Source organism: Paroedura picta, chromosome 2 (genome assembly GCF_049243985.1).
Source record: "Paroedura picta isolate Pp20150507F chromosome 2, Ppicta_v3.0, whole genome shotgun sequence".
Classification (NCBI taxonomy): domain Eukaryota; kingdom Metazoa; phylum Chordata; class Lepidosauria; order Squamata; family Gekkonidae; genus Paroedura; species Paroedura picta.
In genome coordinates this window covers 59505366-59517752 of record NC_135370.1, presented here as the reverse complement: position 1 = coordinate 59517752, position 12387 = coordinate 59505366, and the positions used below count along the sequence as shown (strand labels likewise).

At 44.6% G+C, this 12387-nt stretch overlaps 1 protein-coding gene across 3 annotated transcripts in view; it reads right to left on the bottom strand.

Moving 5' to 3' along the window:
- The window catches only part of DPP10 (dipeptidyl peptidase like 10), a 950123-nt gene that overhangs the window by 820194 nt on the left and 117542 nt on the right, over positions 1–12387 (bottom strand). For 2 of the 3 annotated variants that reach the window (XM_077320279.1, XM_077320278.1), the window contains one exon: positions 5582–5755. The exons of the other annotated variant lie outside the window; for it this stretch is intronic. The gene's annotated coding sequence lies outside the window, so the exon portion shown is untranslated. The remainder of the gene's footprint in view (positions 1–5581; positions 5756–12387) is intronic. 3 annotated transcript variants of the gene reach the window in all.

Sequence of the window (12387 nt, the reverse complement as noted above, 5' to 3'; positions counted from 1 at the left end):
GGGTGTCTGTTGTGGGGAGAGGAAAGGGAAGGTGACTGTAAGCCGCTTTGAGCCTCCTTCAGCTAGAGAAAAGTGGCATATAAGAATCAACTCTTCTTCTCATCTCTATTCTAGCTTGAGAAAGAATATACTTAATACTACAGTAGTAAACCTATGTTAATATTTTGAACAGAAGGGGGGAATAGTTAATTTTTCCCCATGAAATAACATAGTACTAACAGGACACTTTCCCTTTCTCCATTTTTTACATGCATGGTATTGGAACCCAGAGGTCACCAATATCCAGGTGCAGCCTGGAAATCTCCTGGAATTGGACATCTGCAGTGGAGAAAAGGGCTGTTTGGGTGAGGGGACTTTGCAATGACAACTCTCAGCTCCAGGATCCCATAACAGTCAATGAACAAGTCAAAAAAGACTTACACCATCCTCTTTCAACAGCTTCTTCTGGCCGTGCTCTAGCTACATCTATTTAAGGCATCAGCAATTTGTAAAGCTTGGTGAAGTGGTTAAGAGCAGAGGTTTCTAATGTGGTGAGCTGGATTTTATTCCCTGCTCCTCCATGTGCTGGGTGACCTTGGACTAGTCACAGTTCTGTTTGAAACTATTCTCACAGAACAGTTATTCTCAGAGCTCTCTCAGCCTCACTGACCTTACAGGATGCCTGTTGTGAGAAGAGGAAAGGGAAGACAATTATAAGCCAATCTGAGACTCCTTTGGGCAGTGAAAAGAAGGGTATCAAAACCAACTCTTCTGCTACTAGGAAGGTGCTACTGGGAAACAGCGTCTCCCCCCTCCATATGTCCCTATATCCTCATGGTGCTTCTGTGCCCAGCTTACAGTTTCCCCATTTCCATGATATTGGTCTTTGTTGTGATGGTCTTGGAAAGTTTGCAGCAAGACCAAGGTGGTATCCATATGGAAAGGGAAAGGCTACATCTTCCCAGCCCCAAACATGTCAGCATTATTTTCCCTGCTGCAATTGCCTGGGATGGCTACCCCCAAAGCATTCCTCACTTCTCAGATTGCAAATTGCAAACCTCACATGGCTTACTCACATGATTCCCATGGCAGAGGATTTTCCTAGGCACCCTGGGGCCCAGAGGGCCGGCAGATGGACCTTTCTGGGCCTCCCACAGCCCCCGACCCCCTCCAGAAGATGCACAGAGGCTGTGGGAGGAGGTGGCTCACCTCCCCATGTCCCCCAAGCTTAAAGTGGCCAGGGCAACTCACTGTTTAGTGATGACGTGGCTGAGACATGTAGGTCATACACGTTGTAAGGCACTCAAAGTATCTTTGTTTCATATTTCTTCCTTCTCTGTATTCAAAACATCTAGTTTGAATTATATATATGAATTATATATTAAAATAACCTTAAGCTTATTTGAAGGATCTAGCAGGGCAGTGCTGCTATCATATACCATTGACTGAAGAACGCTACACTCCTATCTGGGGTGGTCGTCCTCTTCCACTAAGCACAGAGTTTTGAGAAGGAGGCACATGGAGCAGTGAGCGAGGTAGGGGTCACCCGCCTAGCCAGCCAGATCAGCCAAATCAACCCTGGCAATCAGTGGAGTGAAAGATGTTGCAACCAGATCACCCAACATATTTTACTTGTCCTTTGTTCATCATCCAGCGAAGGCATATTATACCTCTTTTACCTAAATGGATGACTCAAATCAAAATACTTGATTTGCCGACTTCCACTGCGTGATAAGGATGCTGATGTCACTTTTATTATGGCTGAATTTCTGTCTTCAGCTTTTAAATTCAAATTGACTGGTGTGACTATTTATATATTATGACTATTTCTGTTTTACTTGTTCCCAACTTGTTTTATGCCAATAAAGGTATTATGTGTGATATATTAAAATGAACTGCACTGAAAGACGTCTTCAGCTTTAATCAATTAACAGATCTGAAGGTCTTTGCTGATGGGGTCAGGCGAAGGTAAAGAGATATGGAGTGAAGCTTTGATTGACCAGCATTTGCCCCAAAGTGGAGCGAAATGGCAACAAGTATCAAGATTTTCCCCACAATGGGGGCTCAAAGCAGCTCACATCATTCTCTCCTCCATTTTATTCTCACAGCCAACCCTGAAAAGGTTGAACCTTTGTTTTTGGCCCAAGCAAGCTGCTAAGACAGAATGAGAATTTGAAGCTGGGCCTCCCATGTTTTAATCTGAACCCTGAACACTGTACCAGGACTTTCAAGAGGTAGTCTAAAATCATCCCAATAAATATATAATATATCATATATTTAACCAGCATTACCAAAGGGGAAGGGATCTTTGGGTAATGATTCAAGAAGTGCATGAATATCCTCAGCAAGAAAGGGAAATTTTAAAATCACAAGCCTGCATTTCTATAAAGGAAGATGAGTATTTGTACAGAAAATATGCCCAAAATATGCCAAGCCAGACGGAGATGAAATGAAAGACAAGTGTGCTAGCGTAAATGCATCCTAAAACAAGATTACAAAGGAAGCTTATATTTGCCTTCCAGCATTTCTCTCTAAAAATATCTCATTTCTGCCTAGTTTCAACTGGTAGGAACTTTATCATCCTACAGATAAGTAACAGAGACTGTTTATGCACGGGGGCAGCTGCACCAGGCTGCTGCCAGTTCCTTGCGGTGGGGTAGGCTCCCAAGAATGCACAGGGGAAGAAATCCCTCCGCACAAGCAGAATGCCCCAACATTGTGTGTGCATAAGCACAATGCTGGGGTTGGAAGAGCCCACTGCCCTGAGCAGCAACAGCCGCCAGGGGGCAGGGGCAGGGGGCAAGTGGATCAGATTGGTGTAATAATTAGCAGTGTGGACTTCTAATCTGGTGAGCCAGGTTTGATTCCACACTCTCCCAAATGCAACTAGCTGGGTGAACTTGAGCTTGCCACAGCATTGATAATAATAGGTTTCTCTCAGTCCCACCTACCTCACAGGGTTTCTGTTCTGAGGAGAGGGAAGGGAAAGCAACTGTAAGCTGCTCTGAGACTCCTTCAAGTAGAGAAAAGGTGCATATAAGAACCAACTCTTCTTCTTCACCGCACAATGGTGTGAGAGTGGCATGTCGCTATCTCACCATTGTGGGGGTGGGAAAATACCCAGTTCAGCTCCACTGCACTGCGAAGCTGACTGAGGTATTCGATGTCCCTGCAGGAACATCATAGATTGGGGGACGAGCCAGGCCCAAAGGCAGCCATGGCAACCACAAGCCAGGGCTGGGAGGCAGCCAGGATAGTGGCGATGACGTGCATAATCAGGGATTGGCCCCGCTGCCCTGTCGCTGCCAGCCCGGCCTCTCTGTCCCATGCATAATCGGTCAGAGTGTTCATGGTGATACATGCTTTATTCCCATTTCAAAGCCATTATGTATTATGTAGAATAACTGATTCTCTCTATATCATAAAACCTCAGAGCACACACACACACACACTACAGTTGCCTGTACCAAGGTGAGGTCTGGAGAGCTCCTAGAATTTTAAGTATTCTCCAGATTATAGAGATATGTTCCCTGGAAAAAAATGGCTACTTTGGAAAGCAGAGTGTAAAGCATTATACCACACTGACATCTCTACATTCCCCAAACCCAGCTCTTCTCAAGCTCCATCCCCAAATCTCCAGTAATTTCCCAACCTGCATTTGTTAACCCCCTTACACATACACAAATCAACAAGGAGCATGTGATCAATGAGGCACAATGAGCAAAACCTTATGCCTCAAGTTTTTCTCTAGAACAAGATTTCAAGGCCTCAGGCCAAATGTCTAAATTGCCTAAACCATATGTAGGTATAACCAATTACCAGTAGCTTTAATATCCACAGAAAACGGCAAAGTTTGATTTGATTCAAAACAACCACACCCATTACTAACTAGTAATATTCAGCATATGCATAATGCATGACCAGTATTCAAACCACTGTAAATAGAGTTGGGAGGTATCGCCTAAGAAAAAGGAGTCTAACCATTCAAGAAACCAAACTGGGGCACAAGCAGATTCATCCAAGCATATCTAGACTGCTTGATGAACAGCTTGGTTCCCTGCTCACACCCAGTGAATGGATCACAATCAGAACTGAAGGGTGTTAAAGCACAACTGCTTCCTACATAATCATTGCACTTAGGGTGTCACAAAACTATGGGCTAGGCATCAAATACACCAAGCAGAGTTTTACACAGAGAATGAACATTTCACAGTTGAAAAGAACTGTGGCCCACTGCCCTTTTCTGGCAGAAAATGAGATTTGGATCCATGATGCATTCTCACTAGGACATTTTGCCATTGAAGTGAAGTAAATTTTGTGAACACGTAATGTATGCTTAGCGGCAAGTCCCTTAGAATATGCTATCAATTGCAGTGATATAAGCAATACACAAACTCATCATCACAGTTAACTTAGCAAATATATAATTCTGCTCTAAGATTGTACACTTTGAAACCAGTGTTCCCTGTGCGCAAGCGGCCGCTCATTAATGCAGGAAGCCTCCGCTCATCAGCAATCTGGAGCCGCACAGGGATTTGCACTGCCCATTGCCCGTTTTAAGATCACAGCAGTTCTATTCTGCTCAGGATGTTAACTTTTCCACTCAGGAGGCAGGGGGAGTTACAGGGAACATTGTTTGAAACACAAATCTCCAGTTTTCAGAGCCGTATTATGTATCCTTAGAAAATAATGACTTCCTACACCTGAGAAAGAATGAATTCATTTAGCAATTTCTGAAGCACTGCATACTTCAGATTAACACCGCTTAAACGAATCTTTCAACATTAGCTCCAGCAATTTTCCTGCGTTATAAAAGTCTTAATAAAAATACCCTGGATTCCCCCTCCCCTTGTAAAATAAAAGAGTATAAAGCAATTAGCTGCTATCCATGGAAGGTTTTGAAATCATTTGCTCAATGTAGCTTTCAGGTTAGAATTTAGATTAGCAGGTTGTAAGTGATCGTATTATCCTGAAACATCTAGTGAGGAACATGCTCTTAAATGGCTGGTACTGATTAATAAAAGCACAGCCATTAGAGCGGCTTCCTTTCTTCCTTGTCTGAAAAGAGAGACTTTTTCAGTTACCACTGATATAAAGATTGTATTATGCTCACAGAAACAGGGCATCCTGAAATAAAAGAATTACCTGCCTTCCTTGTGTATTGCAGCTGCCTTCGAAGCCAGAGGGCAAAGGCATTTTTATGCAAGATAAATGCATTCAGTAGAACAAACTAATGCCGGATTGTGAATTAAATGTCATGTCGTCGGACAGCTAATTAGCTTTGTGCTGCTCAATTAAACTTTGAAAGGACATGTTGTGTTTCTTGATGGAAAGGGAACCGTTTCAAGGCCATTTCAAATTCTTCATGTTTTTCTACTTTGGAAAAAATAGAGAAAACATGAAGACTACTCCAAGAAACATCTTAACGACTGCACTAGCTCTGCTGCCCTCTCCTTCCCAACATCTAAGCTACAACAGTTGTATAAGCCAAAAAGTGAAAAGAAAAACTGGACTGAATCAGAAATATATTACTATAAAACTATGATGCTGGGCCAAGTCATTTCAGATACACAGAGCAAAGAAGTAGGCCTCAGTTTCTTACATTTGTGCCTTTAATCGCTCCTTGGCAAAGCAGCAGGACTGATCCCAGAAGCAGCAGCAATCACAGAGCTGTAACAGGATGGAGTCACTCTGCAGCTTTAGATGCAGGGTTCCAGCTGGATGGGGATGCAGCAGCCATGTAATCTTTCCTGCCACCACAGCTCAAGGGGACCCACTGAAAGAGAAGATATTTCCATTGAGTTTTTTCACAGGCCATATTGAGGATGAAATTTGGGCTTGCAAGCTAAGTCTTTTTGAGAAATGGCAGCTGTTAAATAAATCCTATGAATACAAAATAACAACACAAGGTGCGGGAAAACTTCTTATATATGTCCTACTTTACAACTAGGTCTGCCCATCTCCAAGTGGCACCTGGAATTATGTTTGATAGCTGGACAACAGTGCTAGTTCTCCAGGAGGCAATGGCAGCTTTTGGAAGTAGCATCACATTCTTGTTCTCCTTCTACTCTAGGATAGCCCATTTCAAGGGTGGAAAATTCCTGGAGATATGGCCTTGAGAAGGTAGATTTTGGGGAGGAAACAGAGCTCAGCAAGTACAGGATGCTACAGCATCTCCAAGCAAATGCTGCCATTTTCTGCATGGGAATTCATCTCTGTAGCCTGGATATCAGTTATAATTCTGGGAGAACTCCAAGCCCCAACTGGAAGTTTCTTACTCTACTTGCCTTTCCAAATTCTATCTTCACACTGCCCCTAATTGTCTAGGAATTTTCCCAGATAGAGTAGGCACCCCATACTGTTCTACAGATTTATAATCAGAGGTGTACCAAGGGCTAAGTGGGGGTGCAGTGCAGCTTTAGGAATGCCTTTGAAGGGGGACTTGAAGCCAGCATCATGCTGTGTCCAATTTAATATTTTTCCTTTTATTTTAAAGTGCAGTTCAGGCTGCAGCCACAAGGGGCACAGGGAAGTCTGAGGGCCTTTCCACACAAGGACCAATGTTGCCAATTGGTTCCAGAAAGCGGAAATGCTATTTTAAAAAGTGAAATCTCGGCGTTAACGCATACCTGCCTTTTTAGTGGAATCCAGTAGTGTTTCATTTGTTTCCCACAGGTTTCCAGTCTCGCAAAAATCGCTAGAAAGGAAGCGATTTTTTCTGTGCTTTGTCCCGCCCCTGGCCGTCAATCAAACATACAGCCAATGGGTGGTTGTTATCATGCCCTGGGAAAGCACCTTTCCCTTTAAGAACAGGTTTAAAAAAAAAAAAACACGTTGCAATGAATATGCCTTGATTCTTCCTAATGTAGAGACCCATCTAGCTGGCAGCTGGTGTGTCAGCTGGCGATTCATTGTTACCACGCTCCCCCCGAGTGAAAAGAAAAATCCCCCCCCCGCATGGGTGCGATTTTCGGCCGAAAATAAAGGGAACTTGCAAACGGGGCTGTGTTGTGCTTGGGGACTTAGGGGAGCTTTAAAGCACTTCTGTGGAGGGACTGTAGCCAGAGAAGCCTCGCTGGGTGAATGAAGGCTCACTGGTTTGTTGCTTTCTGCTCGCTCCGAGAAAAAAAAAAGGCGATCGCTTCGCCAGAAGTTCGGAGGAGAGAGCCAGGGGGAGGGACTTTGTTGGAACCGCAACAATGGGAACTCACAGGTCTTTTTCGCTACTGTTGCAGATTGTTTGCAAGAGAGTAGCGCTTTTTGGAGGGTGAATCCACTTTTCCCGATTTCCCTTTAAGCGCTACAATTAATCGCTTTTTGCGGGACTGTTTCAGGAGTGTGGCAGATTGTGTGCGACGTTTTGCGGAACTGCAAATTAGTAGCGTTTACAATTTAGCCTTCTGCTACATTGAAGTCGTGGGGAATGGCCCTGAGACTGATTCCACATGGAAGTGCAAAACTCACAGAGCCTCCTGCTTGCAAACACGTGGTTGTAAACCACACATTTCCATGCTTCCTGACGGAAGACCCCTCCCGCATTTTCTCACCACGTCATCACGGCTTTTTTGACTCCCGACAAGGTGGCAAGAGAAAACAAGTTGAACTTATCCCCCTCCCCCCACTCCTCGACTTGTCAATCACAGCAAGCCACCAATCACAGCACAGTCATTGTCTTGGGGACTCAAACTTCCATCCTCCCAAGCCCCAAAATTAATTTTTTTAAAAATGTACTTCCACATTGCTATGCAGTAACGTGACAACACTAAAGCATTTTTAATAAAAAATTAACACTTCCACTTTGCTATGGAGAAACACCACAATGATAAAGCATCCCCCCCTTTTGGGATTTGTGTTGTTTTGGTCTCTATTTATGTTCTGATAGATTTGTGAGAGGCTGGACAGGGTGACTGGACCCCGAAGAGTGATTATGTGTGAACAGAAGAGCTTAAAAACAGAGAACCAATGCCTAGCTGATCAGGAGAGGGCTGCTTCATCACATGTTCCCACCTCTTTCCCCATTCCTATCCCACTGCCAGAAAACACAAACAGGACTGTGTTTTGGCGATCCAATCCCAATAAGACCGTGGGCACTTAAGGGAACATTTTATTTTAACTTAGGCAAGGTAGCTTTGTGATCCCGCAGCAACTCAGACTGTGCCATTCTTTTTAAAATCTTGAGCAGGAAATGGAGAGAGGAGGGTGGGTACAAGGATGAGCAAAATGCTACAGGGACTGTGGCACATTTCTCTTTCCACACAGCCTTGCCCCTGGTTGTTCCCTTATGTAAAATCCTATACGAAGTGCAAATCCAGTTTTGGCAATTTTCCTCATCTCAAGGGAAATCTGGCCAAAGCTCAAGCCAGCCCCTGGACTGCCTTGGGTTGCTGATGATGTCATGTGGAAGCAGTACTAAACCCCGCCAGCAACCAGATGCTGTCCAGAGGCAGATTTCTCATGCAGAAATGGTCCAAGCATATCAAAAGGCATGCTAAGATGGGCTACACTTCTCCAAGACTTGAGCAAACTTCCTTATCAAGAACTGAGCCAGAATGTTGATAGCTGCTACAGTAATTGCCAGCCTGCAGGACATTATCTCCAGCAGCCAACCCTTTCTGTCTTCTGTTCTAGGCACCCATCTCAGCCAGGCCTTGCAAAGCAGTAAGGTGTTGCAGCAAGATTTTAAAGAACCTTTCCCTATCTTAATTTCTTTCCCCATTTCCTGCAATTTTTCGTTCATTTCCATCTCCCTTTACCTATTTTGCTGTAACAGTTAAGAGAGGCAGATACTAATATACAGAACTTGGTTTGATACCCTAGTCCTCCACATGCGGCCAGATGGGTGACCTTGTAAGGGTAGCTGAGAGCTCTGAACCTCTCAGTGGGCAATTCCATACTGAGGTCATGTAGTGGTGGTGCAATAGCCAAGAAAAAGAATCTTCTCCAGGTGTTGGGAACACCTTGGAGTGGACAGGGTAGAATAGGGTCTGCAGGCCTGGGTAAGCAAACAGAGAACTTGATTGGCCAGGGACTGAATTTGGCATGCACCAGCCCAGAGAGAGCAATGGAAGTTTTGGGTTTCTTCAGGTCAACTAGAATGCTAGAAACACCAGTGAGATTCTGACAACAAGACTGTGGATGAGATGAAGGTTTTCCAGCTAAGCTATGGCAAGTCAGTAGGGGTGGCTGCAACTGAATGCCCAAGCCAGCAGGATGAGGTCCACCTCTGGGAGCTAGAGCTGTAGAAGTTGCATTTGCAGATAAAGAACAAGGAAAGTGAGGCCTGCTGTCACACCAAGTGGTTGCACCTGGCACTCAGCCTTCCTCCGATGAATGAGCCCTACCTGAGCCCAACCTAGCCTGTTGCTGTAGTCTAAGCCGAGCACTTTGCCTGCATGTTGCCAACGTTGTCCTCCTGTGCTCTGGAGATGAGTCTGGGCTGTTCAGGGGTGTTGCTGCAGGCTGAGGTAATGCTGGTGCAGAGGGCATGGTGCTTGTCTGGCTGGGACCTGGTTGTGGCTCCCTATCAGGACTTGCCTCTCTAAGCAGTACCCTGCTGCTTTGCTCCAGCTCCTCCACTTCTTCCTCTGAGGGAGCTGGCAGAATGAGCTCAGGCAGTGGTGCAGAGGCACCCTCTGGAGACGGGGCCATGACAGCTTCACTTGGTTTCCTGCCGGTGCCCCTGACTTCCCGTCGCCCGCTGGGGGGCGCTGCCAGCAGCAGCTGCGCAGTGCCACGTGGAGGGGGAGCCCCAGCTATGGCGGCCACTGGAGAGCACCAAAGGTGAACCAGCGGCAGAACAGCAGGTACCCATAAGTTGGCTGCAACTTGACCATACTTTCCACCCCCAGTGACCCTTTGCCACTATCATAAGAAGAAATAAGCATCTGTCGGGAATAAGCATTCAATAATTATGTAAAAAAGCAAGAAGATATTGGAAGGAAATGCATGGAGAAGTGCAGAATATATTAAAGTCTAAATTCCCCATGGGAACCAAGAATACTGCCTAGCAAATTGTCCCCAAAATTGTAAGATATTCAAATTCATGGTAACAGCAGCTAGAATTATCTATGCAGCAAAAAGGAAAGTAGATGAATGTCTGCACTTAGAAGAATGGGAAAATGAACTTGCCAAATATGCAGTAACTGTGAAATTAACAACTAATTTGAGGAGAGATCAAGTGTGTTGTATGCAAGCAGGAGACAAATGTAGAGTGAGCACTATAAAATATTGCATATAAATGTATGCTAATGAAGAGGCAGAATGGGCATCAATTTAAAATGCAATATCCTGAATATAAATATGTATAAGATAGTGGATATTGCGGAAAATATTTGAGGAAATATTTTTATTATGAGATATATGTTTCTTTTGTATTTTTGTTATTTTACTTGTTAGCAGTTATGCAGAAGTGATGAAAATATATAATACTGAGTATGTAGTAATGGTGAAAGTAATTAATGTGCAAAACATATTACTTATAAATTTTGAAATGTAAAATATTGAATATAAATGTACCCCGGAATGGGAAACTAAATGCCCAACTGTTCTATGGCATCCCTATTTGGATCAACGTTTTTAACCAAGCAGTTAAAATCCTTGGGACCCCGAACTGTGTCTCTTACACAGTCCTATGTCTAGAAACCAGCCAAGGACTATTGGAAACCAGAGCATGGTTGTTAACAATCAAGTTCTGGCTTCGCATTCATTTTAGATCTGACCCCAATAGTCTAATTTCCCTCATGCTATCTGAACATGAGTAATCTACTTGGTTAAGACATATTGAGGGAAAAATTAAATCTATAGGGATATCTTTAGACTCCTTGTATCTGATATCTAAAAAGACTGCATTTAATTCAATTAAACGCAGACTGTTAGTCATAGAACTGCAGGAACTTAGCAGTAAAGCTAGAAATGTTTGCTCGCCATTGAGCTTGGGGATCTCACCAAGCTCTCAGCCCCTAGCTGCGTACTTCTACCATCTAATCATCCCACAACAGCATAGAGCATTCATGTTAGCTAGAACTAATGCTCTACCTTCTGCTGTTCTATATGGGAGATTTCAACAGATCCCGTATTCAGCTAGGTTGTGCCCATGTGGACAATGCTGTATAGAATCAATTACACACGTTTTCTTCCATTGTCCATTTTATTCTTTGATCCGAGCTAAATTTCTTAACTCACTGCTGTGTAAAAGAGAACAGCATTCGGATGAACGAAAGACTCCGTTTCTTTTGACATCCCAGAACCCTGATATAATTGAACCAGTTGCAAAGTTTTTATATCTTGCCATGAGAAATCATGAATGTATTATGTCTAAAGCATGATCTTTGCCTTTGTTCTCACTAGCAGTGGATCCTTTTGCACTTTCCCTTCTTATATTGTACTTTTATATGCTATTAAAGGCTTGTTGTTGCAATGTACCCTAACAGAGGTAAATATCATTGTACTTTATAGACAGTGTCCCCAAAACTTTTCAATGTAATGAAAGGTCTGTTGGGGATATATACAATTATGAGATGTAGTCCTTTTTTCCCTTCCTATATTTCCTTTATACTATTTCTAATGTGTATGTGTAATGTTCAGAAGTGATCTAAATAGGGTATATGTTGATGATCTTCAGTTTATATACTCAGCGTTTGGCTTCCATTGACTATAATTTTATGTTATGCATCACCCCACTATGGAATGGGTGGCCTATAAATTGAACTTATCTGTACCACTATATAATTCTGGTAAGGGCTGGTGGGAGGAGTTGGTCTCATGGAGTAGTTGATACTCAGGGTGACTGTCGCGCCTTTGTAAACCTTCTCCTCCAACTGGATTGCATGTCCATCCAACGGGTAGTCAACTGCGTTTTGTCTCTCACCCTTGACCACCATCTCCTCCTCGCACTTCCCTTCAAGCCTCCAGGTCCCTGTTGAGCCTGCCTGTGCAGTTCCTGCCTGGGAGGGCAACAGCCCCTGGGGATTTGAGCTCCCCAGCAAAGCTAGCCAGCCATGGTCTTGGGATGCGGAGAGGGGGAAGAGAGGCCTTGCCAGGCCTTGGTGGGGCTACTGGATAGCGGGAGGATTGCACTGCCTGCCAGTGCCTCCCCACCCCAAAGCCCAGCCTCCGCCTCTATGGGGCTTGGCGCGCCTTTTGCAACTGGCTGCCAGAGGGGGCCAGGTCCCCATCACCCCTTCCTACCCAGCACCGCCAAATGGCTGCCGAGCCCCCTGGGGGCTTCAGCTGGCCAGCCAGTGGCAGCAGGGGACAGCTCCCTGCCAGGGCTCCCCCCCTGCCCCACTGAGTGCCTGCTGAGGCCTCTGCAGGCATTGGTGGGTGCTTTGCAGGTGGTAGGAGGGGAGGGCTCCCTGCCAGCGCTTCCTCCCCCCACCCCACAAAGCACCCACCAATGCCTCTGCAGGC